Raw genomic sequence first — 24448 nt, forward strand, 5'->3', positions numbered from 1 at the left:
ATGAAACCTTTCATTTTTAATTTTTTTAAAGTTTATTATTTTGAGGGGGGAGAGAGAGAGAGAGAGAGAGAGAACGGGGGAAGGGCAGAGAGAGAGGGAGAGAGAGAATTCCAAGCAGGCTCTGCACTGTCAGCACAGAGCCCTACGTGGGGCTCAGTCTCATGAATCATGAGATCATGACCTGAGCTGAAATCAAAAGTTGGATGCTTAACAAACTGAGCCACCCAGGCGCCCCAATTTATATGAAACCTTTAATAAAAGCATAAATATCAGCTAGACATTTAGCTGAACATTCAACAACTTTTCTTTTACAATATAAGCTTAAAAAGATATTGGAACATAAGGGAAAATGGAGATTTGATCTATATAGGTGAATATGATTAATCAAAGTCATCAGCCTTAAAGTGAGCCTTTAAAATTAATTTTAAGTGAAAACCCCTTTAGTATTAAGTTCGTGAATATATTTACAACCTCTAGTATTCTGAAGAAATCAAGCTAGTAAATTGTAGCTTTCTGATTATAAATGCAAAATAACCATTTCTTATTAGTTGAATGTGGCTCATCTACCTTCTTGTCTTAAAATGTAGGAGGTGGTGTGTGTGTGTGTGTGTGTGTGTGTGTGTGTGCGTGCGTGTGTGTGTGTGTGTGTGTGTGTATTCTTCACAGCAGGAAGACAGATTTATCCTGGAAATACAATGGTTTCCAGATGTTTGTTTTTTAAGAGGAAAGGAAAGAAGGAAGGAAGGGTGGAAGGAAGGAAGGAAGGAAGGAAGGAAGGAAGGAAGGAAGGAGAAAAGAGAAATAAGAAAGAAAGGAAGGAGGAAGGGAGGAAGGAAGAAAGTTGAAATATGGTGATAGACAGGTATGTATGTCTAAGGCGAGAATGATGTCATTCCATTTGGAGTTTATTGACACAAAATTTCTTTTTGTCTGAGAATATTTTCAGCAATGTGAATATGGTTCTAATTAAGAGATACACTGATCACTTGTTGATTTTGTTACAAGGGAGGAAATTCTGTAGCTTCTCTGTGCCTTATTGTGTGGATCACAGGGAAAACATACAAAGGACCATGGCAACGTATTGAACTATATCTGTTGTACTTTATATCCATTTCCTTGTGCCACTGAAAATCATTGTTTAGAAAGTTCTGCAGGATTATTATATTTCAAAGTATAAAAATTCTGTATTAAACATTCATTTTCTTTAAGAAGGAGAAAGGCATACTGTGTTAAATGACATTACAAATGAATATTCTTGCCTTTACCTGTGGTTTAAATTTTTGAATATTATTTTAAAACATAAGGAAATGTCCCCTGAATTTAGGGAAGCCACACATGAATGCCAGTTCCTCTATAACTACCTTTGGAAGTTTATTCATAGATTTATGGCACATTCTCTGGAATCATATAGTCTGAAGTATAGATGGTTGCCTCAAAATCTGAAACATGATATGGACGTGGGAATCTTTATATAGTTGTTTGAGTCTATCTTCAAGTGACACCTGATAAAACATTAAACTATAGTAGTGTTGTGGGGCAAACAACAACCCACTCTACCTCAAAATCCTAACCACCTTACTCCACTCGCACTGAATCATGTAACCCTTAGGTTTTCCACTCATCTTCTCTACCTCCCGCTATCTTACCTGGAAAAAAGGAGACGAGTAAGAGTCTAAAATGCAACCTCTATATTTAAAGAATAAGAAAGAGTCATAAGAAACTGTGAAGTGTGCCCTCAGTTGACTTGGAGATTAATGGGAATGCAAAAAAAAAAAAAAAAAAGTAAATCTGAAAAATGTGTGTAAATTTTTCTGTACCCAGGATCTGCCAAATTGTGAACTCTTTACCTATAAACACAAAAGCCAAAACGTTGCTGATGAAAAAGCAAAAGAAAAAAAGAAAGAAAACTTCAAATAATACTAAATGAAGCACAGTTGTTGCCCTAAATTACTCGGATACTCATTTCACTTCCCTGAGTTTCCAGTTTACACCCAGCCACAGGCCCACCAGGCCGCTCTTGGGGTGACTCTTACTCCTCTGGCGGTCCAGCGGTCCTGCTCGCTGCCTACGCCAGTGTCATCTTCACCGGGCGGCCGGGAGCGTTGGCCCACGCGGCTCCTGGGCCCCAGGGCGGCAGTCACTGTCAGCGAGGAGCCGTAGCCTCTAGATAGGATCCACCAGTGTCCCCAGAACTTTGCGCGCACGGCGAAGCGGGAGCCAGTCCGCGCGCTGTGGCCCGGGCTTTCGCCGGGGTGCACGGGGAAGAGAGAGGGAGCGGCTTTCGGCGGCCGGGCCCGAGCAGGGGCCGCCCAGCCTGAGTCTCCTGCCGCGCGCCGGCAGCCCCCGGCTCGGAGCGGGCGCCCTACCGCCGCGCTGCCGGCCGCCCGGCTCTCTCCAGCCGCCCGACACACTGCGGGAGGAGCCGCCGGCCGCCGTGACGCGTCAGGGAGGAAACGGCGGCGCCCGGCGGCCCTGCGGGGAAGGAGGAAGCGCGCGAGTGCGCTCGCCTCCGCCCCGCCGCACTAGGAGGCAGCACCGCGCGGACCGGGGTAGGTGCGGGGACGCGGGGACGCGAGGCGGGTGGGCCGGCCGCAGGGTCCGCGCGCGTCCGGTCGCAGTCGGAGCCCCCCGGGCGGGTGAGACGGGGCGGGGCGAGCGGAGCCCGGGCCTCGACTGCTGCCTCTCCTCCAAGCAAACGTGACTTTTCGACCCCTCAGCCCGAAAACCTCCGAATTGGTCAGAAGGGCAGAAGCAATACCCCCCGCGCAGACCCCGACTCTGAGAGTTGGTGGTCTGTGTTTCCTCGAGGTGAATTCGGATTCTTTTTGATTCCTAAACGCTCGAGCCTTGTCGGTGGACGGACATTGTTAACCCGTGCGCGGCCTCGCAGCTTAGACGAGCCGGGAACTGTGAAGGTGGGGGACCCCCTCCTGGAGTCGAAAGAGGGTGCGGGTCACCTGCGAGGATCAGAGATGGCGGAGGGCAAGGGAGTCATTAACCTGTTGTCAGCGGATGGTAGTCTCAGACTAATGCGTTCCTGTCCTTAAGTTCTCTGTGATTTATTTAAAGCCTTTCCATCTCTTTTAAAGTCAATTTGGCTCTATTGGTTCCCTCAGCTTTAGCATTAATGTGTACCATCTAGAGTGCTTTGAGATTTTTAGATTTGTCATTTTTAGTGGTGGTCAGTTGGAAAGGTAGAAGAGAGAAGGAGTTCATCTCTTGAGACTTAAACTCCATCATTTAATTTTGCACAGTGATTTCTAAAACATAAGTTGAATTTCGGTTCTGCACCAAGAGACTATATATTTGAGATGCAGGTACACTTGAGATGCAAGAATAAATACAGAGCACTATAGTTTCTAAATCTGTATTTAAAAATATTAGAGTTTAGTGTGTTTTGATTCTCTACTTTGTCTCTAGGTTGAGGATTTACCCAACCAATCTGGGAAGTGACTTATTTATTTAACAAACACTTAAATGGCTCTTACTACATGCTTGGGCTCCTTCTAAATGTTTTATAAATATTAACTCAAATTGTTAACTAAAAATACTAAATTGTAGCAGTTCTAGCAGTGAAGAGGTTGTGTACACTTCAGTTCCCCAAATGTCATTGCAAGAACTAGAAACATTAGAGGAAGTTTCAGGCATATTTTAGGACTGGGTGTGCCTTCTGGTGCACTTGGCTACCACTCCTGTAAGACAAGCCACCACCCCTTCATTCCCTGGGGGAAGGGAGTCTGGAGCTACAGGAATGAGACCTCTTCCTTTCAGATCTCCACCAGATCCCTAGTGTCTTCTATAAGATGGTCTTTCTCATCCACTATACTGTCCATCATTATTAGCTAACTCTGGAGAGACCAGAACTTCTCCCTTTTTTCAACTGCCACTACACTGAGCCTAATTTTGTTTTTAAAAGGAGCTTTGTTCCTAATCTGTTTGACAATTGATGAAACCATAGTTTAGTGAAATATACCATAAAATAGTATGTTTTGGTTTGTACACATCAACATAACAAATAATGCTCTGTGATTTCACTGCCATTTACTGTTGGTAATGTTGAGTTGATAGGTCAATCTGGTAGATGCCCATTTTGTGATTTGCAGACATATAGAGAGAATATTTTTCCAGAATAAAGTACCCTCTTCAAATGAGTCCTTGGCCTGATAGATTGTTACAGACCCAAAACGGTGAATCATGGTTTTTGTCATTATGGTGATTATCAATTTGATGTCAAAATCTGTATGTTATACTAGCTTTCTCTCTTTGTAGCGTTTTCTCTCTCTCTCATTTAAATTTCCAGAGAGATGATTAAATGAGACTCTAAGCCTTATTTAATAGGTTTATGAAGTATCTCCTGGAAGTAGGAAGGCTCACTTTCCTCTGATATAATTTATGGCACAACAGTGGCATTCATGAATTCAGTTCAGTGAAATGACAACTAATACTTTCCTGGATTACAGAGTACTTCCAGATATATTTGTGAAGTTGGCAGCCATTTTTTTTAAAGTTTGTTTATTTATTTATTTATTTTGGCGGAGGGGGGGGGGGTAGAATTCCAAGCAGAATCTGCACTCACAGAGTCCAAGGTGGGGCTTGAAGTCATTAACCATGAGATCATGACCTGAGCTGAAACTAAGAGTCAGACACTTAACCGACTCAGCCACTGAGGTACCCTTAGCAGCCATTTTTTATTCGTGCTTTTACAGATGAGGAAACTGAGGCAGAGAAATGTTAAAATGCTTTAACCAGTATTGTATAGCTAGTGGGAGACAGAGCTTGAATAGAGAGCAGGTGTGTGGACAGAGCTTGGCATGTGCCAGTCTGTAGTAAACGTTGTGGATTAATGACTCCAAATGACTTCAGATTTCTTGCTCTTTCTATAAACATTATGCCTCTCAAATACCATAACTGATTTGTGCCTAAGAGATTTCCAGGCCTATACCAATATCTCTCAGTTATTTCAAACAGTATCTGATACAATAAACATCTTGTCTACAAAAAGAGATGAGAATGCTTTTTGGACTCATTTCATAGGATTTATCCACTTTGGCTTTTGAAAAAGCAAATAGGTTGGTTATTTTTTTTCTTCTAAAATATCTTCCTTTTTCCCTATGATTTGGAGATAGTTTAGATTGGACATACGGTTTCATTGTTTGTGTTGATAGCTTCCTTATCTCTCCCTGCTCATTTAAGGTCATTTTTAAGGACTACAAATCACTGTAGGTTTTCAATGTCAGTGAACTCAATTAAGCTACTTAGATTCAAACACAATGATCATAGATACTGTCTTTTTTTTGCGGTGGGGGGGGGGGGAAGCATCTGACGTTACTACTACTGAATTCTTTGAAATGTTCCAAGTCCTTTAGTATAAAGGAGCTTTAAAAAAAGTTTTTTTTAATGTTTACTTTTGAGAGAGAGAGAGACAGTGGGAACAGGGGAGGGGCAGAGAGAGAGAGGAAGACAGAATCTGAAGTAGGCTCCTAGCACAGAGCCCGATGCGGGGCTCAAACTCATGAACTGTGAGATCATGACCTGAGCCAAAGCCAGACACTTCACCGACTGAGCCACCCAGGCACCCCAAGGATCTTTTTTTTTTAAACAAACCAAAAAACCCCTCAACTATTTATATCCTTCCAGCATAATCACTGAATCCTAACGTATGTGACCTCCAGATAGATAACCTTCAATTAGAGAGGAAATATGGCCATTACCTGGAGGGAGGAATTGAGAAGGGTATCATGGAAAAAAGAGAGATGGGATGGACTTACCCATGAGGGATATTAGGTGGTAAGAAGCTCTTAATGAAGCCAGACTGAGTCATCTGCCTGTCAACATTCTTCTGTGTGGGGGTGGAATAAAATACTTTTGAAACCTGCCTTGTTTCAGAAACCACTTTACCTTTTCTGATCCTCATGTTTTTTCTCTCTCTTTCTTTTTAATTCATGTAAATTACTGACTAAAGTGCTGATTCATGAAACTTAAATTATGTAACATGTTATTCCTGACAGAAACAGCTCCCATGTTATTTTAAGGGACTCAGTGCTTCTGTTTTCCTTTACCTATTCCATTACCTATGGTGGCTTCTTTGTTCTCATTTCACTTTTTTTTTTTTTTTTTTCCTATTTCATGGAGAAAAGTAAATCTAAGAGGTGCCGATTCCACCTTTTGTAGTTCATGTCAGAGTAATTTTAACTCAGTACTAACTTTGAGTTAATTGTCTTGCTGAGGAAGACGACATGGAAATCAAATGATGAAGGCCGATTCAGAGCATCAATAAGGAAAATTTTATTACCTGTATGAAACAGAGCCAGAGAACTTTCAAAGGGAATTTGGGCAGTGTACAATATCCTTGCCCTTGCCCAGTTTCCCACAGCCTCTCCTATTGCCCACGTCCTACAACCTGTCTTGGTCCATCTCCTTGTAGTCAGCGTTTCTTCTGTTACTCAAAACCAAAATCTGGTTTCCTCAGGTGGGGTTGGGGGTGGGGGTGAGTGAAAGGAGGGTAGGAGGGTGATGATATAAAGGGAATTATTGTAGGGTAAGAGATTGATAATGTGTAAGATGGAAGAGAGGAGATGTGTGGGTGAAGTAAGATATTTAGTGTGCTCTCAGGGTGGATTTGTGCAGAGTGCTGGCCCCTCAACAGGGCCATAAATATAGGGGAGACCTACATGTGATCAAAGAATGTCTGGCAAGGATTAAAAACATCTGTGATATTGTATGATATCAGCAGGCAGAGCTCGTTTTGACCACCAAATGCAGAAGTATCATTATAGGTAGCTGTTTCTTCAGGCTGTGTTAGAAATTTGTCTGCACATAATCAACATGTAGAGGGCTGATTTAATGGCTTTTAACTTGAGAGGAGGAATGATTTGATAGGACTTTGCTGAGTAAAGGCCTGGATTTTGTACCTTTTTAAAGGCTTACTTTTTTTTGGAGAATGCCTGTAACTTAGAGATGATAATATTATTTATTTTACTGTATTTACTGCATTAAAATACATTGTATTTATATTGCATATAGTAATGAATATGATTCATGTTAGTTGCTTCCATTCAGGTTCTGGACATATTTTCTATGCCAGTCAATACCAATTTTTTTTTTCTATAGGTAAAATAGACTTCATATACAATATGTGCATACACGAAATTGGACTCATTGATAGACTAACCATTCCAGAGAGTGCTGGATGAGATGTCTTCAAGTACAGTGCGGTGTCACTAGGACTTGACTAATTGTTTGCTTGAGTTCAAAAATGAGAAGCACCTTTATTTCTCTAGTTATTTATTTCCCTGTTTTTAAAATAAAAATAGATTAAAATTAACTTAAAATGATCTGGTTTCCAATTCAGCATCCATATATGCACACAAAAATACATATAGGACCAAGTGTATAGACTATATAATCTAATGCACATGTATATTATATAATATGACTAGCTAAGAAAGAATATAAGAATCATATCCTTAGTTTCCCAAGAAAATGCTATACATCATCTTTCCCCCACAGTTGTATTATTGTGTTGTATGTTTTCTAAACATTATGTTTGATTTACACCTTTGTAATTCAAAGGTATGCATGCCCTTAAATTCAAGCAACTGAGAAGTATGTTACATAAAAAATAAGTCATCTCCGGGGCGCCTGGGTGGCTCGGTCGGTTAGCGTCCAACTTCGGCTCAGGTCATGATCTCACGGTATTTGGGTTCGAGCCCCGCATCGGGCTCTGAGCTGACAGCTCAGAGCCTGGAGCGTGTTTCAGATTCTGTGTCTCCCTTTCTCTGTGACCCTCCCCCATTCATGCTCTGTCTCTCTCTGTCTCAAAAATAAATAAACGTTAAAAAAAATTAAAAAAAAAAATAAGTCCTCTCCACTCAATCTTACCTACAAAGAGAACCACTGCCAGTTTTTATACCCTTCTAGACTTTTTCCCATGTTTATATAAATTTGTGTATCTGTAAATGTACATTGAGGGTTTTTTTTTAATGGTAATCATTCTATACAATTTGTTTTTTTCTTATTTAGTACTTGATCATGGACATCTATAGATGTATGTAAAATTTGACAGTTACATAGTTAATAATTTATCCATTTTCTAGTTCCAATATTTATATGCTCCCTCTTTAGTGTCTTTTAAAATATATTTAAATCACCAAAGTAATACATTTTTTCAAGAAAATTCTAAAGAAAAAGAGAAAATGGGGGCGCCTGGGTGGCTCAGTCAGTTAAGTGTCTGACTCTTTATTTCGTCTCAGGTCATGATCTCATGGTTCCTGAGTTGGAGCCCTGTATGGGGCTCTGCTCTGACAGCGTGGAGCCTGCTTGGGAAACAGGCTCTCTCTCTCTCTCTCTCTCTCTCTAATAAAATTAAAAAAAAAAAAAGAGAGAGAAAATAAGAATCACCAAAATCTGCCATCCATTAATAATCACTACTAGCATTTTAGAGTATATCTTTCTAAACTTCTGTGTGTGCATATCCATATTTTCAATGCCATTTAAAAAATTTCTCTTAGCATAACACTCTCCAGTTCCATCCATGTTATGCTAAGTGAAATAAGTCATACAGAAAAAGACAGATACCATATGTTTTCACTCTTATGTGGGTCCTGAGAAACTTAACAGAAGACCATGGGGGAGAGGAAGGAAAAAAAAAAAGTTAGGGAGGGAGCCAAACCATAAGAGACTCTTAAAAACTGAGAATAAACTGAGGGTTGATGGGGGGTTGGGTGGGAGGGAGGGGAGGGTGCGTGATGGGCATTGAGGAGGGCACCTGTTGGGATGAGCACTGGGTGTTGTATGGAAACCAATTTGACAATAAATTCCATATTAAAAAAATAAAAAAATAAAAAATTTCTCTTATACAGGCATGCTTTGTTGGTTAGAGAATCATGTTTATGTAGCCAACCAACGTCATAGATTCCATGCATGTTTGAACCAGTTATTTACAGTTTCCTGGCCACCTGCCATACCCTAAACCTAGATAACACTCATGGAAATTTATACTATACTGCTCATCAAGGGGATGAGGTGAAGGTATGTAGATGGACTGACAAATCCATCCAAATCAGCATAAATCCTTCTAGTGGAAGTCAGTCAATATTTGTATTTTAAGTACATATAAAATACAAGATGTTTAAGAAGAGAAATAATGAAATATTCACATGCACTTGACTGTGATCACTACAGGAGAAGCAGAAGTAATAGACTTGAACCAAGAAAAGTGTTAAATTCAGTTAAGAATTAGAATAGCTGAACTTTTGATGTTTTGAAATCGTCTCTGAGTGATAAGTATGTGGTTTGGACTATTTGGTTTAATAAAGCTCCCACCAGTGGTAGGGAGGAATAGGTGATCTTGAAGTTCCCTGTGATCCTATTCTATTATATAGACTGTCTCAGAGTTAGTAACACCTGACTTAGTATAATTTCATGCATACAACTCCCTAGTTGCATACTAATGCCACCAGTCTTTCCAGACAGCACCTGTCCAGGCTAATATCTCTCCACCCACTGAGCATGTGCACAGCTATCACCCACACAGTCCTCGTATATCTTTTTCCCGCCTTCCTCCCTTTCTGACAGTTTAGTAGCTTTTAAACCTCCCCACCCCCTTTTCTTCCAGCTTTTGCTTCAAGGAAATTTCTGTTCTTTTTCCATCCCACTCTCTTCATTTTCATCTTGAGCAAAAAAGATACTAATCATGGTGATACAGTTAGGAACAAGCCTTTCATAAGGGAAAGGAAAGCTTTTAGTTTGGGAGGGAAGGTAGACATTATAAAGAACCAGTGGTTTCAACCTTCAAAGTCCTTGAGAATACCCAGTAATTCCTTTCAAAATATCCATAGAAGTCTCCACCCACCTCCTTTTCTCTAAATAACCTGGTTTTCCTTAAGCATTAGCATTTATAATGAAATTTAAAACTGTTTATAATTTTGCAGGGGGGGAGTTCATATCATTGCAATAGCATTCTTTTGTGCTACTTTTTTCCTGTTGAAGATGTTAGCTATATAATGGATTGAGTTCACTGTTTTGGTCATGAAAGCTAACTCCTAGAAAAGACCACTCTTCCTTTCAGAAAACACATCTAGCTCTAGATACCTGGCTTAAAAACAGTCTCTTTTGTTTTAAGTAAGTGGAACACTAAGAAAGCTATTTTAGATTAAAGGCTAGCTGTCTTTGAAAAGTGGTATGTCAAGATTCCAAACCCTTTCCTTCCAGATTTGCATCAGCAGAGATATGCATTGGTGAGAAGCATAGATCAGCCTTTGATCCTTGGGAGTCAGAGAAGAAGCAATACTGGTTACAAGAATGATAGGTTGCCACTGGAGAGTCTCTCAAGTCAGGCCCAGGTAGCTGACTTTATACCATCTTCAGCTCAGCTGTAAAAGTGCTTTGGCGAGGTGTTTTGAGGAGCTCCACACCAAGACAATAGCTGCTTAATAGCTACACTGAGAGTAAAGGCCTATTATTTTCATAAATATGAATGAAAAAGGTTGTGAAAAGACATTTTTATTCAGCTTTCAAACAACATGATGCTAAAATTGATGATGGCTTAAACATGAAAGTACTATGTCATTTGCTTATTTGAGCTAGGTTAGTAAACATTCAGAAATTGAGACTGCTAGAATTTAAAAAAGTGGTTCTTATTTTTGTAGTTCTATGTGTGCATACTTGGCATTTAATGCATTCTGACACAAGTAGCTCTCTTTTCTGATTGATCTCCTTTTATCCCTCCTCTCTCTTTTCTCTTCTCATGAATATTTGGTTAATTTTTTTTTTTTTTTTTTTGTCTATAAGGAAATGATTTCTTTTTAATTAATGAAAGATACTTGTGTTTTATCAGAGAACATTTTTAAAGAGATTAATAAGGCTGTGCCCCCTTTTCTCCTTGAATTTTGTTTCCTCCTTTGGATTTCCTTTATTTCTGATTCCCATTGACATTAACATCATTTATGTTCCTCCTTTTAAAAGTCCACTCAAGTGTGAACAAAAGTCCTTGACCTGTTGATTTATTTGTTGCTTTTATTTGACATTTAGGATTAAAAATTTGCCTTTGAAATGCAGAATGGTATTATAAATTGCTACTTTTGTGTAGAAAAACAAGTAAAGAATAAGAATATATTTTTGCTTTGCTTGTCTTAAGCACAGACAGACTCTGGAAGGCTACTTAAGAAATTAACACTGTTTATCAAGTGGGATTGGGTGATGAGAGCTGTGTGGGTAGGGGCAGGGATGGGAAGCAGACTTTTCACGGTGTATCTTTTGTATACTCTTGTTAGAATCGTGTGAATATATAGCCCACTATAAAAATCCTTTTTAAAATCATGTCTATGGGGGGCACCTGGGTGGCTCAGTCAGCTAAGTGTCTGACTCTTGATCTCAGCTTAGTGTTTTTTTTTTTTTTAATGTTTATTTTTGAGAGAGAGAGAGAGAGAGACAGAGCATGAGCAGGGGAGGGACAAAGAGAGAAGGAGACCCAGAATCTGAAGCAGGCTCCAGGCTCTGAGCTGTCTGCACAGAGCCTGATGCAGGCCTTGAACTCACGAACCGCAAGATCATGCCCAGAGCCTAAGTTGGACGCTTAATCGACTGAGCCTCCCAGGTGCCCCTCAGCTTAGGTCTTGATCTCAGGGTCGTGAGTTCAGGCCCAGCATTGGGCTCCATGCTGGGTGTGGAGCCTACTTTAAAAAAAAATTTTTTTTAATTAAAAAAAAAATCATGTCTATGGGTTTCCTGACTTACAGAAAATAGATCTACCCTTTTCTGTTTTCCCTTTTCCATATGTCCAATAACACAATTTTATATTTTTATTTTAAAAATTTTAATTCCAATTAATATACAGTGTAATATTAGTTTCAGGTGTACAATAGAGCAATTCATCACTTCCATACATCACTGGTGCTCATCACAACAAATACACTCCTTAATCCCTTTACCTATTCAACGCATCCTCCTACCCACCTCCCCTCTGGTAACCATCAGTTTTCTATAATTAAGAGTCTGTTTTTTGATTTGTCTCTCTCAAAAAAGTTGTTCTTTTAAATCTTTTTTAAAAGAATCCTTTTGTAGTCTAGTCTCAAAGGACTAATAGTATTTTGCGGGCATCTTGACCTGTTCCCTTCTGCTCTCTCAAGTGTGGTGGCTAAGATTCATTATTAAGCCTTCCCTTAGGAAATCCTGATACTGCAAATGCAGCCAGATCTTAAGTTATTGTTGGCTTATTCGCTGAATCATTTAACTGAAAATGTCTGCAGTATTCTGCCAACTGGATACTCCGTTGTGTCCTAATAAAATGATTAGATAATACCAACATAATTAGTGGAAAATTAGTTGATTTTCCCCCCATGGTATCTTGTATCTTATCATCATGATTATAATTTACCTACTTAAGATTGTATGAGTATGATGCTTGTAGAAAATAAAGTTTGATTTACTTTTAGTATTTAGATAATTCTGCTCTTTTCAGCACACACTAAGCCAAATAGTTTCTTTCATCAGAATTTTTTTTTTTAGTTTTTGCCATTTATGACCTGTATTTTACTTTGTGGAGAGCAAAGAGAAAGGAATATTGTTGAGTATCTACCACGTGTTGGGTGCTTTCAGACATTATTTTATTAGATACTTAGAATAACTCTGGGGAGCAGGTGACTAGTTTTATTTTACAGATGAGCAAATTGGGGCTCAGTGAGGTTTTGAAGGTAGCTATATGTAGGCAACACAGGACAGTGCTGATCTGAACACATCTACCTGGATTTACCAGGAGATCTCCTCTGCCTTTGAGAAGGGGTTAAAAGCCGACTCTGCTCAAACCCCTCATCTGAAAGAACAGACAGAATTGATTTACAGATAACTCAGATTACCATCTGCTGTTGAGGTAGTAGTTAAATGAGTTTGAAGACTGGCTTTTCAGTTTTACTTTATTATTCTGAGATTACGTTTTTTTTTTTTTTAATTTAGTAACTGGTGCCTGACTTCAAGGAGAAAGCTTACTGAAAATGTCTTAAATATAATATATTTCTTAATGAAAAAGAGCTTAAAGTTCTAAATTTAATTACTGAATGGGTTAAATCCCGAACCTAGAGGTTTTGAACGCTTTATGTTGGAATCTGCAGAGGTATTAAACTCCTACTATTAGCAACCAATGCCTGGTGAACTTTGCCAACTCTAAGAAATGGTTGTCTAAAATCCCTTAACGATGATAATCAGCAACCACTTATATAAATTTGGAGATAGAGCAGGTACAATCTATCATGCTAATCTTTGAGGGATGTTAGCTAAGGTAGGTATATCATGTGTCTTGGCAGTTACTGGATGAGCTCACAAGTAAGAATGAAAAAAACATTTTAGGTCTCAATTCATATTATTCTGTTATCTGAGGTATTTATACGATGGGCAAAGATGGTAGGAAAGATACTGAGGAAATTCAAGAAAGGTTTAAAAAGAAGTAAGAGTTCACAGACAGTGAATAAAGAGGACAGAATAAGCCTACCCACAGCATACTCCGGAGTCTGTTATATGTAATACTTAAGGAAAATAAAAAAATTTTATATTCTTTTCCCATTGAATTATCTTGACATCCATGTAAAAAGTCAATTACCATAAATGTAAAGGTATATTTCTATACTCTCATTTTTATTCTAATTCCAGTGTCACACTGTCTTAATTAGCTTAGTGTGGCTTTTTAGTAAGTTTTAAAATCAGAAAGTGTGAGTCCTGCAACTTTGTTCTTTTTCAAGATTGCACTATTTGGGGTCCATTGTATTTTCATATGAATTTTAGAATCTGCTTGTTGGGGCGCCTGGGTGGCTCAGTTGGTTAAGTATCTAACTTCAGCTCAGGTCATGATCTCATGGTTTGTGGATTCGAGCCCTGTGTCGGGCTCTGTACTGACAGCTCAGAACTTGGAGCCTGCTTCGAATTCTGTGTTTCCCTATCTCTCTGCTCCTCCCCCGCTTGTGTTTTCTCTCTCTCTCTCTCTCTCTCTCTCTCTCTCTCTCAAATAAACATTAAAAATTAAAAAGAATCTGCCTATCGATTTATCAAAATATGACAACTAGGATTTTGATGGGGATTTGATTGAATCTGTAGCTCAATTTGGAGAGTATTACCATCTTAATGATATTTGGTGTTCACATCCATGAACGTGGGTCATTTTTCCATTTATTAAGATAGTCTATAATTTTTCAACAATGTTTTGTAGTTTTCAGTGTATAAGTCTTCTGCTTTGTTTTGAAAATTTATTCCTAAGTATCTCATTCTTTTTGATACTGTTGTAAATGAAATTGTTTTCTTAATTCATTTTATGTTTGCTCATTGCTACTATATAGAAATACAATTAATTTTTTTTATTGAGGTACAATTGACATAATGTTATGTTAGTACAATTGATTTTTAATCATTGACCTTGTATTCTTTAATCTTGCTGAACTTAATTAGTTTGAATCGTTTTTTGGTGGATTCATTAGGATTTTCTATATATAAGATTATATTATCTGCACATATAGTTTTACTTCTTCCTTATCAATCTGAATGTTTTTTACAAATATTTTCTTGCCTGATTGCTATGACTAGAACCTCCAGTACAACATTGAACATAAATGAAGAGAGTTGATATCCTTGTCTTATTTCTTATATCAGGAGAAGAGCATCCAGTTTTTCCTCATTACACATGATGTTAGCTGTGGGTTTTTTGTAGATGCCCTTTAATAGCTTGAGGACATTCTCTTCTTAGTTGCTATGTTTTTATCATTAAAGAGTGTTAGATTTTTCAAGTGCCTTTTCTGCCTCTGTTGAAATGATTGTGTAGTTTCTGTCCTTTATTTTGTTAATACAGTAATACATTTGATTATTTTTCAGATGTTAATCCAACTTTTCATCCCTGGGATAAATCATATTTGGTCAAGGTATATAATCCTTTTTATATGTTGCTGAATCTGGTTTGCTGGTATTTTGTTGCGAATTTTTGCACTATGTTGATCTGTAATTTTCTTCTGATATCTTTGGTTTTGGTATCGGTAATACTGGCCTCCTTGAATGAGTTCCTTCCTCTTCTTTTTCTTTAGGAGGAGGTGAGATTTGGTGAAAGATTGATATTAATTTTTCTTTAAGCTTTTGGTAGAATTCACCAGCAAAGCCATCTGGACCTTGGCTTTTATTTGTGGGATATATTTTTTTTAATTGCTAATTCAATCTCTTGTTATATATCTATTTTTTTGAGAGAGAGAAAGGGAGAGCGGTGCATACATGAATGAGAGGGGGAGGGGCAGAGAGAGAGGGAGAGAGCATCCAGTTCTTCTTTAGTTTGTTTTGGTAGTTTTTTCCTTCCTACAAATTTGTCCATTTCATTTAGGTGATCTAATTCGCTCCCATACAAATTTGTCCATTTCATCTAGGTGATCTAATTCGCTCCCATTCATTCCTTATTTTACTAATGAGTCTTTTCTTGATCAGTATGGTTAAAGGTTTACCAATCTTGTTATTTTTTTTTTCAAAGAACCAACTTTTGGTTTTCTCTATTGTTTTTCAGTTCTCTATTTCATTGATTTCTACTGTAGTCATTATTACTTCCTTCCTTTTGTTTGCTTTGGGTTTAGCTTGCTCTTTTTTTTCTAGTGTCTTAAGGTGGAAGTTTAGGCTATTGATTTGAGATCTTTTTTTTTTTTTTTCAACGTTTTTTATTTATTTTTGGGACAGAGAGAGACAGAGCATGAACGGGGGAGGGGCAGAGAGAGAGGGAGACACAGAATTGGAAACAGGCTCCAGGCTCCGAGCCATCAGCCCAGAGCCTGACGCGGGGCTCGAACTCACGGACCGCGAGATGGTGACCTGGCTGAAGTCGGACGCTTAACCGACTGCACCACCCAGGCGCCCCTAATTTGAGATCTTTTTAATGTAGGCATTCACAACTATAAAATTCCTTCTGAACACTATATTCGTTGAATTCTAGAAGGTTTGGTATGTTGTGTTTTCATTTTCATTTATCTGAAAGTGTTTCCTAATTTCTCTTGTGATTTCTTCTTTGACCCCTTGGTTACTTAAGAATGTGTTGTTTAATTTCCACATATTTGTGAATTTACCAAATTTCCTCTTGTTATTGCTTTCTAATTTAAATTCATTGTTGTCTGAGAACATAATTTGTATGATTGGTGTCTTTTAAAATTTAATGAGGCCTTATTATGGCCAAATATATGGGCTCCCCTAGAGAATGCTTCATGTATATGTGAGAAGATTGTGTATTTTGTTTCTGTTGTTGGAAATGTTCTATGTATGTCTAGTAGGTCTCATTGGTGTCTAGTGTTCATGTCTTCTCTTTCCTTATTGATATTCTGCTGAGATGTTCCCATTAAAGCATTTTAATGATTTATATTAGTATAGATGTGAAAACTTACTATCAAGATAAAAGACTGAAATGCAAACTTATAATGTTGTTTTAGTGGGCTATTTAAACAAAATTAAATTTAAAAATTATTTATTTTCAGCACACTGGAGTCCTGTGTCGGGCTCCATGCTGAGTGTGGAGACTGCTTGGGATTCTCTCTCTCCCTCTGTCCCTCTCCCCTGCTCTCACTCTTTCTCTCTAAAATAAAAAAAAAATTTAATTATTTACTTTCATTACTTTTTAATGTTAAAATTTAAATGTAACTTAAGTTCAGTGCTATTTTCTCAGGTCCATGATTCTTTTTTATCTTTGTGATAGAATTTGCTAGTAAAGTGCACTGAAATATTTTTTCAAACAGTATTGACACTCATCTCATCTCAAATGAATCAACAGTCTTATTTGATCAACTTACCTATTAGGAACTAAGAATTTATTGCTAACGTGTGGTGGAGGTGACTGCTCCAAAAAATGTTAACAAATGTAACCCACATGTTCACACTAAGCAGAATTGGTATATAGTTGAATTTTCTTATTTTTAATTTTCAATGGTAACATTTTTTGATCTGCACCTACAAGAATTCTATGAAATACACATTTCAAAATTCGCAGTGGTAGAAAGGCTATGTGAAATTCAGTTAATAGAGGCAATTTTTAAAATGTATAAATGTATGAATACCAGTAAATTCTTTTCCTTAAAGCATCATGTACTTGTGAAGACAATATAATTTTACTTGCCTTGCAGCACATATAGGAATTATTCTGCATTTTACAAATAAACTATTGTTTTGAAATTATACCCACATTTTAGTGTTGTTTGTTTTTTTTAAAAACTGTAGTTAGAATGATCTCTCATTTAATGAATCCTGTTATCCAACAGTGACCATTTTGGAAGGCCATTTGGCCTAAGTAGATAAAGAGTGAGGGTCAGAACATAGAGGAAAAATTCTACATTATTTCTAGATTATCCAGATTTTTGGATTATCAGAGACGACAGTGGTTAGATAGATTGAAGAACAAACAGTAGCTACAGAAGAATCAAAAAGAATGTAATAGTGGAAAAAGTACAGCAGTGGATTAAGAGGGAGAACATAGCTGCAGAAGTCTTTTTAGGTCCTTGGCAAAGAGGCCAGTACACAGAAATGCATTCCTAGATTTTCTAAATCTATATCTACCCTGGGAGGGAAATTTCTGAGGGAAGTGTGTCATTGGAGCACATGCTCTTCAGTACTATACTTATTACAGTAATTGAATTTTCTCTCTCCATTTAGATCATGTGGCAATATTCTCTGGAACACCAAATGACTAAAGGAATGAATTTGATTGTTTTATTAAGTGTTTTAAAAATCTAGGGGCACCTGGGTGACTCAGTTGGTTAAGTGTCTGACTTCAGCTCAGGTCATGATATCATGGTTCGTGGGTTCAAGCCCCGTTTCAGGCTCTGTGCGGACAGCCTGAAGCCTGGAGCTGGCTTCAGATTCTTTGTCTCCCTCTCTCTCTCTGCCCCTCCCCTGCTCATGCTTTGTCTTTCTCTCTCTCTCAAAAATAAGTAAACATTAAAAAAAATAATAAAATAATAAATAAAAATAAAAATCTTATGAGCTGATTTAGGAAAGTGATGATAGATGTAAAAATGTTTGGCATAGTAAAGGGCACAAAGTAGGAATGTGATAAATGTTGGCTGATATTAACCTATCCATAATATTCTATAATACTTAATAGCTTTGGCTGAGGAATTTAGAAAGCCCCAGTTACAGTGCTAGATCTGCCACTAACTTATTAAGGGATCCTTAGCAAGTCACTTGATTTTCTTTGATTGTAAATTACTCAAATTTCCTTCTACCTCTAAAATTCTATGGTTCTATTAAATCCATATAGAGAAAAAAAGCTTTAAATAAAGATTATTTTTTTAAATAGAGGTGGAAGTTTTGTTGTTGTTTTCAACTTTTACAATTTTAACTAGGGTACACTACATGAATAAGATTCTTTATAGCATTATCTAAAACCAACCACTGATTTATTTGAAAACAAAGGGTTTCTTTACAGTGTCATTTAGCCTGGCATTGCCATGAATCCAAGAATTATTCCACACTAATCAGAGAACAGTAATTCAGTTGTACTTAAATTAGGAGTTCCACACAGCCATTCACCAGAGATGAATTGAGGTGAACAAGAACTTCTAACTTAATTTGCGAAAGTTCTAAAATGTACTGGTGGAATACACTGTAGGAGAGTGAAACGTAGGTGGGAAGTGTGGCTCAGATCATGCAAAGCTGTTACAGAAACTGTCGCTGCTTTTTGTTAACATTTTCTGATCTGTGTGATTTCTAGTAAAAAAAATTAATGATACGGTAAATTTTGGGAGCATTTTTACCATTTTGAAATGTTGATGTATGGTGTGACTGTTAGATAATGAATTAGTATGTTTGGTCATTTTTGTTTTTTAAAAAAACAAAATGTTATATGGATTCATATTCATGTAGTTGTGAAGGAAAAAACTCTTGTTTTCCTTTACATGAAATACCCTGAACAATTCTGTCCTCTGGTTATAAACGTATGGCAGTTTTTCACACACCAAGCAATTCTGAGACACCAGCTGGGTGTGTCCTACAAATTAACTCAATCCTGACACTGTCTGGAGATCCCACAGATTAAGAGCTCAGTTTTATAGAACTGTCGTCCCGCCCCCTTCTGTTGACAACTGCAAGGCCAGCTGGTTACCTGTGCTTCTGAAGGACAGGCTATAAATTTCCTACGATTCCCTCCTCGGGTTTGACTAATTTGCTAGTGTGGCTCACAGAATTCAGGAAAAACAGTTAACTTACTAGATTGCCAGTTTATTATAAAAGCTGTAACTCAGGAACAGCCAGATGGAAGAGATGCTTGGGGCAAGGTATGTGGGAAGGGATGAGGGAACTTCCATGCCCTCAGTCAGGGGTGCACCACTCTCCCACATCTCTGTGTGCACCAATTCAGACGGAAGCTTTCTGATCCCATCTTTTTGGTTTTCTATGTAGGTTTCATTATGTAGGCATAGTTGCTTAAATCATTGGCCACTGGTGATTTATTCAACCTCCAGCCCCATTCCCCTCCCCAGGGGTGGGGGTGGGTGGGACTGAAAGGTCCATCCCTCTGATCTAATCAGATTGGTTCCCCTGGCAACCAGTCCCTATCCTTAAATTACCTAGGGGTTTTCCAGAAATCACCTCACTAACATAAACTCAGGTGTGATTGAGACAGGCTTGTTATATGAATGACAAAAGACACCTGTTTCACCCTTATGATTTTTGTCACTTATGAGGGTTTTAGGAGCTCTGCCAGAAACTGATAAAGACCAAATAATATATGTATTTCTTCATATACATCACAATATTGTAGTACATTGTTTTTGTTTTGAGAGGCAAATTATGCTCAGAGACTGAGTTTGTCTTTGCCAGTGAGAAAATTAATAATGGGAAACCTCAGGGCGCCTGGGTGGCTCGGTTGTTTAAGCACCCAATTTTGGCTCAAGTCATGGTCTTCTGGTTCATGGGTCGAGCTCCATGTCAGGCTCCACGCTACCGTGGGTTCTTTCTCTCTCCCTCTCTCCCCCAACGCAAGTGCATGCATGCTCCCCTCTCTCTTTCTCACTTTCAAAAAAAGTAAACTTAAAAAAAATTTTTTTTAAATAATGGGAAACCTCACTAAAGTGGGGACAGGTGGAACTCTCACACCCACACTTGTAGTCAACTGCAGACCCAACAGAAAGAGATAGACCTTGCATGTGGCTACTACTTTACTATTAACAGAAGGAAGAAAGGCTTATGTGGCTCTCTCCCAAAAACTCAGCCAATGAGAAACAGCCACAAGTTAGCCAATGAAAATCCACTATACTTCCAGTTCCCAGTTTGCACTAATGAAATTCTTTCTTTATAACTGCCTTCCCAACTTACCCTCTTTCTCTATTACAAGAGCCTGTGAGCCCTCTCTGGACTTGTCTGTCCTTTTGCTGTAGCTTACTTGTTCTGGCTTGCAGTTCTCTTTTACTCCCAGATAAACCCATCTTTTGCTGATAAAATAACTGGAAGTTTTATTTTTAAGGTTAACACCAGCAATTTATTTAATGTAGGTTCACTGTAGTAATTTCATAAGCCAATAGCATACAGGATAATGTCTCTTAATAAACCAATAAAGAAATAACATATTCCAAATAATGGTAGATGAATCACACTATTGTTCCAGGCAAGGGATGATAAAAGAAATAAAGTCCAAATTTAGTTGAGGTATGTACTTTTATATAGTCGGTACTCAGGAGAGACAGCTCAGCCAACTGAGAGCTGACATTAAACTGTCAGAGCAAAAGTGAAAGTCCTTTGTTACTAGAGCATGTTGGTAAGGAACAGTGGCACTGATGTTGATCGGAAAGATGTTCTTCTTGGGACGACTGCACAGTTTTCACCGCTGCCGATAAAACAGTTGCCTTTACCACACCAGGGTCCAGTGCCCCCGAGGTCTTGGGAGAGCTATTTATATCAGCAAAGAGTAGTCTTGCCAGACTGAATACACTCAGATAGTCCTTACAGACTCTGGGTATTTATAGTCTAAATGTCCACTTGCCATAGTTGCTTCTTCATGTGTTTTTATTGATAAGCCCAAGCAGGGTCCTCAGCAGCTGAGCTATGGAGTAATTATCCATGATAATGGATGAGATGATGAAATCCTGACACAACTTACACCAACTTTACTCTTTATGAACTTTACTCTTTACTCCTTACCTTCCTCTTACAAATAGGTTCATTTATGTCACAAGCAGGTGGATTCAAAATCATATCAAAACAATATACAACATCATTGTTTAAGAATTGTTAAAATTGGGGCACCTGGGTGACTCAGTTGGTTAAGCATCTGACTTCAGCTCAGGTCATGATCTCCTGCTTTGTGGGTTTGAGCCCCATGTCAGGCTCTGTGCTGACAGCTCTCTCTCTCTCTCTCTCTCTCAAAAATAAATAACATTAAATTTTTTTAGATAAAAAGAATTGTTAAATTATGACAACCAAAACTATTTTTTCACCTCCATTAAAAGAATACAGTACACTTTAAATGTCCATTTAAGTTTTAATGGAAAAACCAGGAGGCAAGCCATCCAAATGTACTCTGGGTTTTTCTCTTTTGTAATTTTAAGCTCTTACTATTAAAGTTCATTTATCATAATTCTGTGTACATTGCCTTAGGTTCAGTTTTAAAAGGAGGGAAAAGTGGAAAACAAGTTACGAAACACTAAGGTAATGGATGGTGGTTATGAGTCATTATGGTTTATTGTGCAAGTATGTTACAGAAGCAGAAGGATCTATCAGGCACACAGTTCTCTTAAAATGACAGATTTCTCAAATCCTCAGTGACAAGGATCTTGTATATGTGTAATGAAGTCTCTTCTCATGGACTTCTAATCATTAAAATATAAAGTTTGGGTCGCTTGGAGAAAGAAGGTAAGTGATTGTGTTGAAGACTGTATATTTGTTGGGTAATTGTATACTACCCTGGTCAGCATTTGCTCTTAAGTCTTTCTAGGACCCACCAGAGCTAGCCATATCCTGAAGGACCATATTGATTTTCAGACTTTTTTTTTAAACAATTTCTCTTTTTTTTAATTTTTTACTTGTTTAATGTTTAGTTTTAAGAGAGAGAGAGAGAGAGAGAGAGAGACAGAATTCAAGTGGGGGAGGGGCAGAGAGAGAGGGAGACACAAAATCTGAAGCAGGCTCCAGGCTCTGAGCTGTCAGCACAGAGCCTGACATGGGGCTCCAACTCAGGAACCAGGAGATCATGACCTGAGCTGAAGTAGGACACTCAACTGACTGAGCGACCAAGGTGCACCAATGAATAAACAATTAAAAAAAAAAATAGCATCGAAGCTATTTTGGATCTCTCTGCCCCTCCATAGCTTGTGCTCTCTCTCAAAAATAAACATTAAAAAAATTGTTTATTTATTTATTTTGAGAGAGAGTGCACGGGGGGGGGGGGGGGGGGAGAGACCCCCAAGCAGGTCTCACGCCATCAGCTCAGAGCCCAGCGTGGGGCTTGATCCCGCTACCTCAAGTTCATGACCCAGGCTGAAATACACTTAGCTGACTGAGGCACCCAGGCGCCCCCAGACTTACTTTTACAGGTAGAAAGCAAGAAGTACCTCATTTCATCTGAGGTAGTAGGCCATAAACAACATTTTGAGCTTAAAAGGTGATTTTCTTTTATTTAAAAAAAATTTTTTTTTACTTTATTTTCTTTTGAGAGAGAGCATGTGCGTGAGCAGGAGGGAGGGGCAGAGGAGAGAGAGAGAGAGAGAGAGAGAGAGAGAGAGAGAGAGAATCCTAAGCAGGCTGCATGCTCACGAAGGAGCCTGACTCAGGGCTTGATCCCATGACCCTGGGATTGTGACCTGAGCCAAAATCAAGAGTTGGACACTCAAGTGACTAAGACACCAGGTTCCCCTTTAAATTTTTTTTTTTGAGGGGCGCCTGAGTGGCTCAATTGGTTAAGTGTCTGACTCTTGATTTCAGCTCAGGTCATGATCTCACAGTTTGTGAGTTCAAGCTCCACATCAGCCTCCATGCTAACAGCATGGAGACTGCTTGGGATTCTCTCTCTCCCTCTCTCTCTCTGCCCCTCCCCTGCTCTCACACTCTCTGTCTCATTCAAAATAAATAAACTTTTTAAAATATAATCTATTTTTTATAATTTACATCCAAGTTAGCATATGGTGCAACAATGATTTCAGGAGTAGATTCCTTAAGCCCCTTACCCATTTAGCCATCCCCCCTCCCACAACTGCTCCAGCAACCCTCTGTTTGTTCTCTATATTTAGGAGTCTCTTATGTTTCGTCTCCCTCCCTGTTTTTATATTATTTTTGCTTTCTTTCCCTTATGTTCATCTGTTTTGTATCTTAAAGTCCTCATAAGAGTGAAACCATATGATATTTGTCTTTCTCTGACTAATTTCGTTTAGCATAATACCCTCTAGTTCCATCCACATAGTTGCAAATGACAAGATTTCATTCTTTTTATTGCTAATACTCCATTTTATATATATACATGTATGCTCACAAAGGAGCATATACGTACATACATATATATATATAATGGAGTATTACTCGGCAATCAAAAAGAATACACACACACACGTGTGTGTGTGTGTGTGTGTGTATACACACACACACACACACACACACACACACACATTATATTTATACATACCACATCTGCTTTATCCATTCATCCATCGATGGACATTTGGGCGCTTTCCATACTTTGGCTATTGTATCCATACTTTGGATAGTGCTGCTGTAAACATTGGGGTGCATGTGTCCCTTTGAAACAGCATACCTGTATCCCTTGGATAAATACCTAGTACTGCAATTGCTGGGTCATAGGGTAGTTCTAGTTTTAATTTTTTGAGGAACCTCCATAGTGTTTTCCAGAGTGGCTGCACCAGCTTGCATTCCCACCAACAGTGCAAAAGAGATCCTCTTTCTCCGAATCCTCGCCAACATCTGTTGTTGCCTGAGTTGTTAATGTTAGCCATTCTGACAGGTGTGAGGTGGTATCTCACTGTGGTTTTGTATTTCCCTGATGATGAGTGATGTTGAGCATTTTTTCATGTGTCAGTTGGCCATCTGGATGTCTTCTTTGGAGAAGCGTCTATTCATGTCTTTTGCCCATTTCTTCACTGGATTATTTGTTTTTGGGGTGTTGAGCTTGATACGTTCTTTATAGATTTTGGATACTAATCCTTTATCTGATATGTCGTTTGCAAATATCTTCTCCCATTCTGTCGGTTGCCTTTTAGTTTTGCTGATGGTTTCCTTTGCTGTGCAGAAGCTTTTTATTCTGATGAGGTCCCAATAGTTCATTTTTGCTTTTGTTTCCCTTGCCTCTGGAGACTTGTTGAGTAAGAAGTTGCTGTGGCCAAGGTCAGAGAGGTGTTTGCCTGCTTTCTCCTCGAGGATTTTTATGGCTTCCTGTCTTACATTTAGGTCTTTCATCCATTTTGAGTTTTTTTGTGTGTGTATGGTGTAAGAAAGTGGTCCAGGTTCATTTTCTGCATGT

The 24448-nt window shown here is 38.5% G+C and overlaps 1 protein-coding gene across 4 annotated transcripts in view; it reads left to right on the forward strand.

Annotated features, from left to right (window-relative positions):
* The first annotated feature begins 1803 nt into the window (after positions 1 to 1803).
* SGK3 (serum/glucocorticoid regulated kinase family member 3) overlaps positions 1804 to 24448 on the forward strand; it is a 147835-nt gene continuing 125190 nt past the window's right edge. The window contains exons 1-2 of one of the 4 annotated variants that reach the window (XM_060610658.3): positions 1804 to 2549; positions 14851 to 14897. The gene's annotated coding sequence lies outside the window, so the exon portion shown is untranslated. The other 3 variants (XM_060610657.3, XM_060610659.3, XM_078441649.2) reach the window with 3 other exon arrangements.

Source organism: Panthera onca, chromosome F2, assembly GCF_046562875.1.
Source record: "Panthera onca isolate mPanOnc1 chromosome F2, mPanOnc1 haplotype 2, whole genome shotgun sequence".
NCBI classification, from domain to species: domain Eukaryota; kingdom Metazoa; phylum Chordata; class Mammalia; order Carnivora; family Felidae; genus Panthera; species Panthera onca.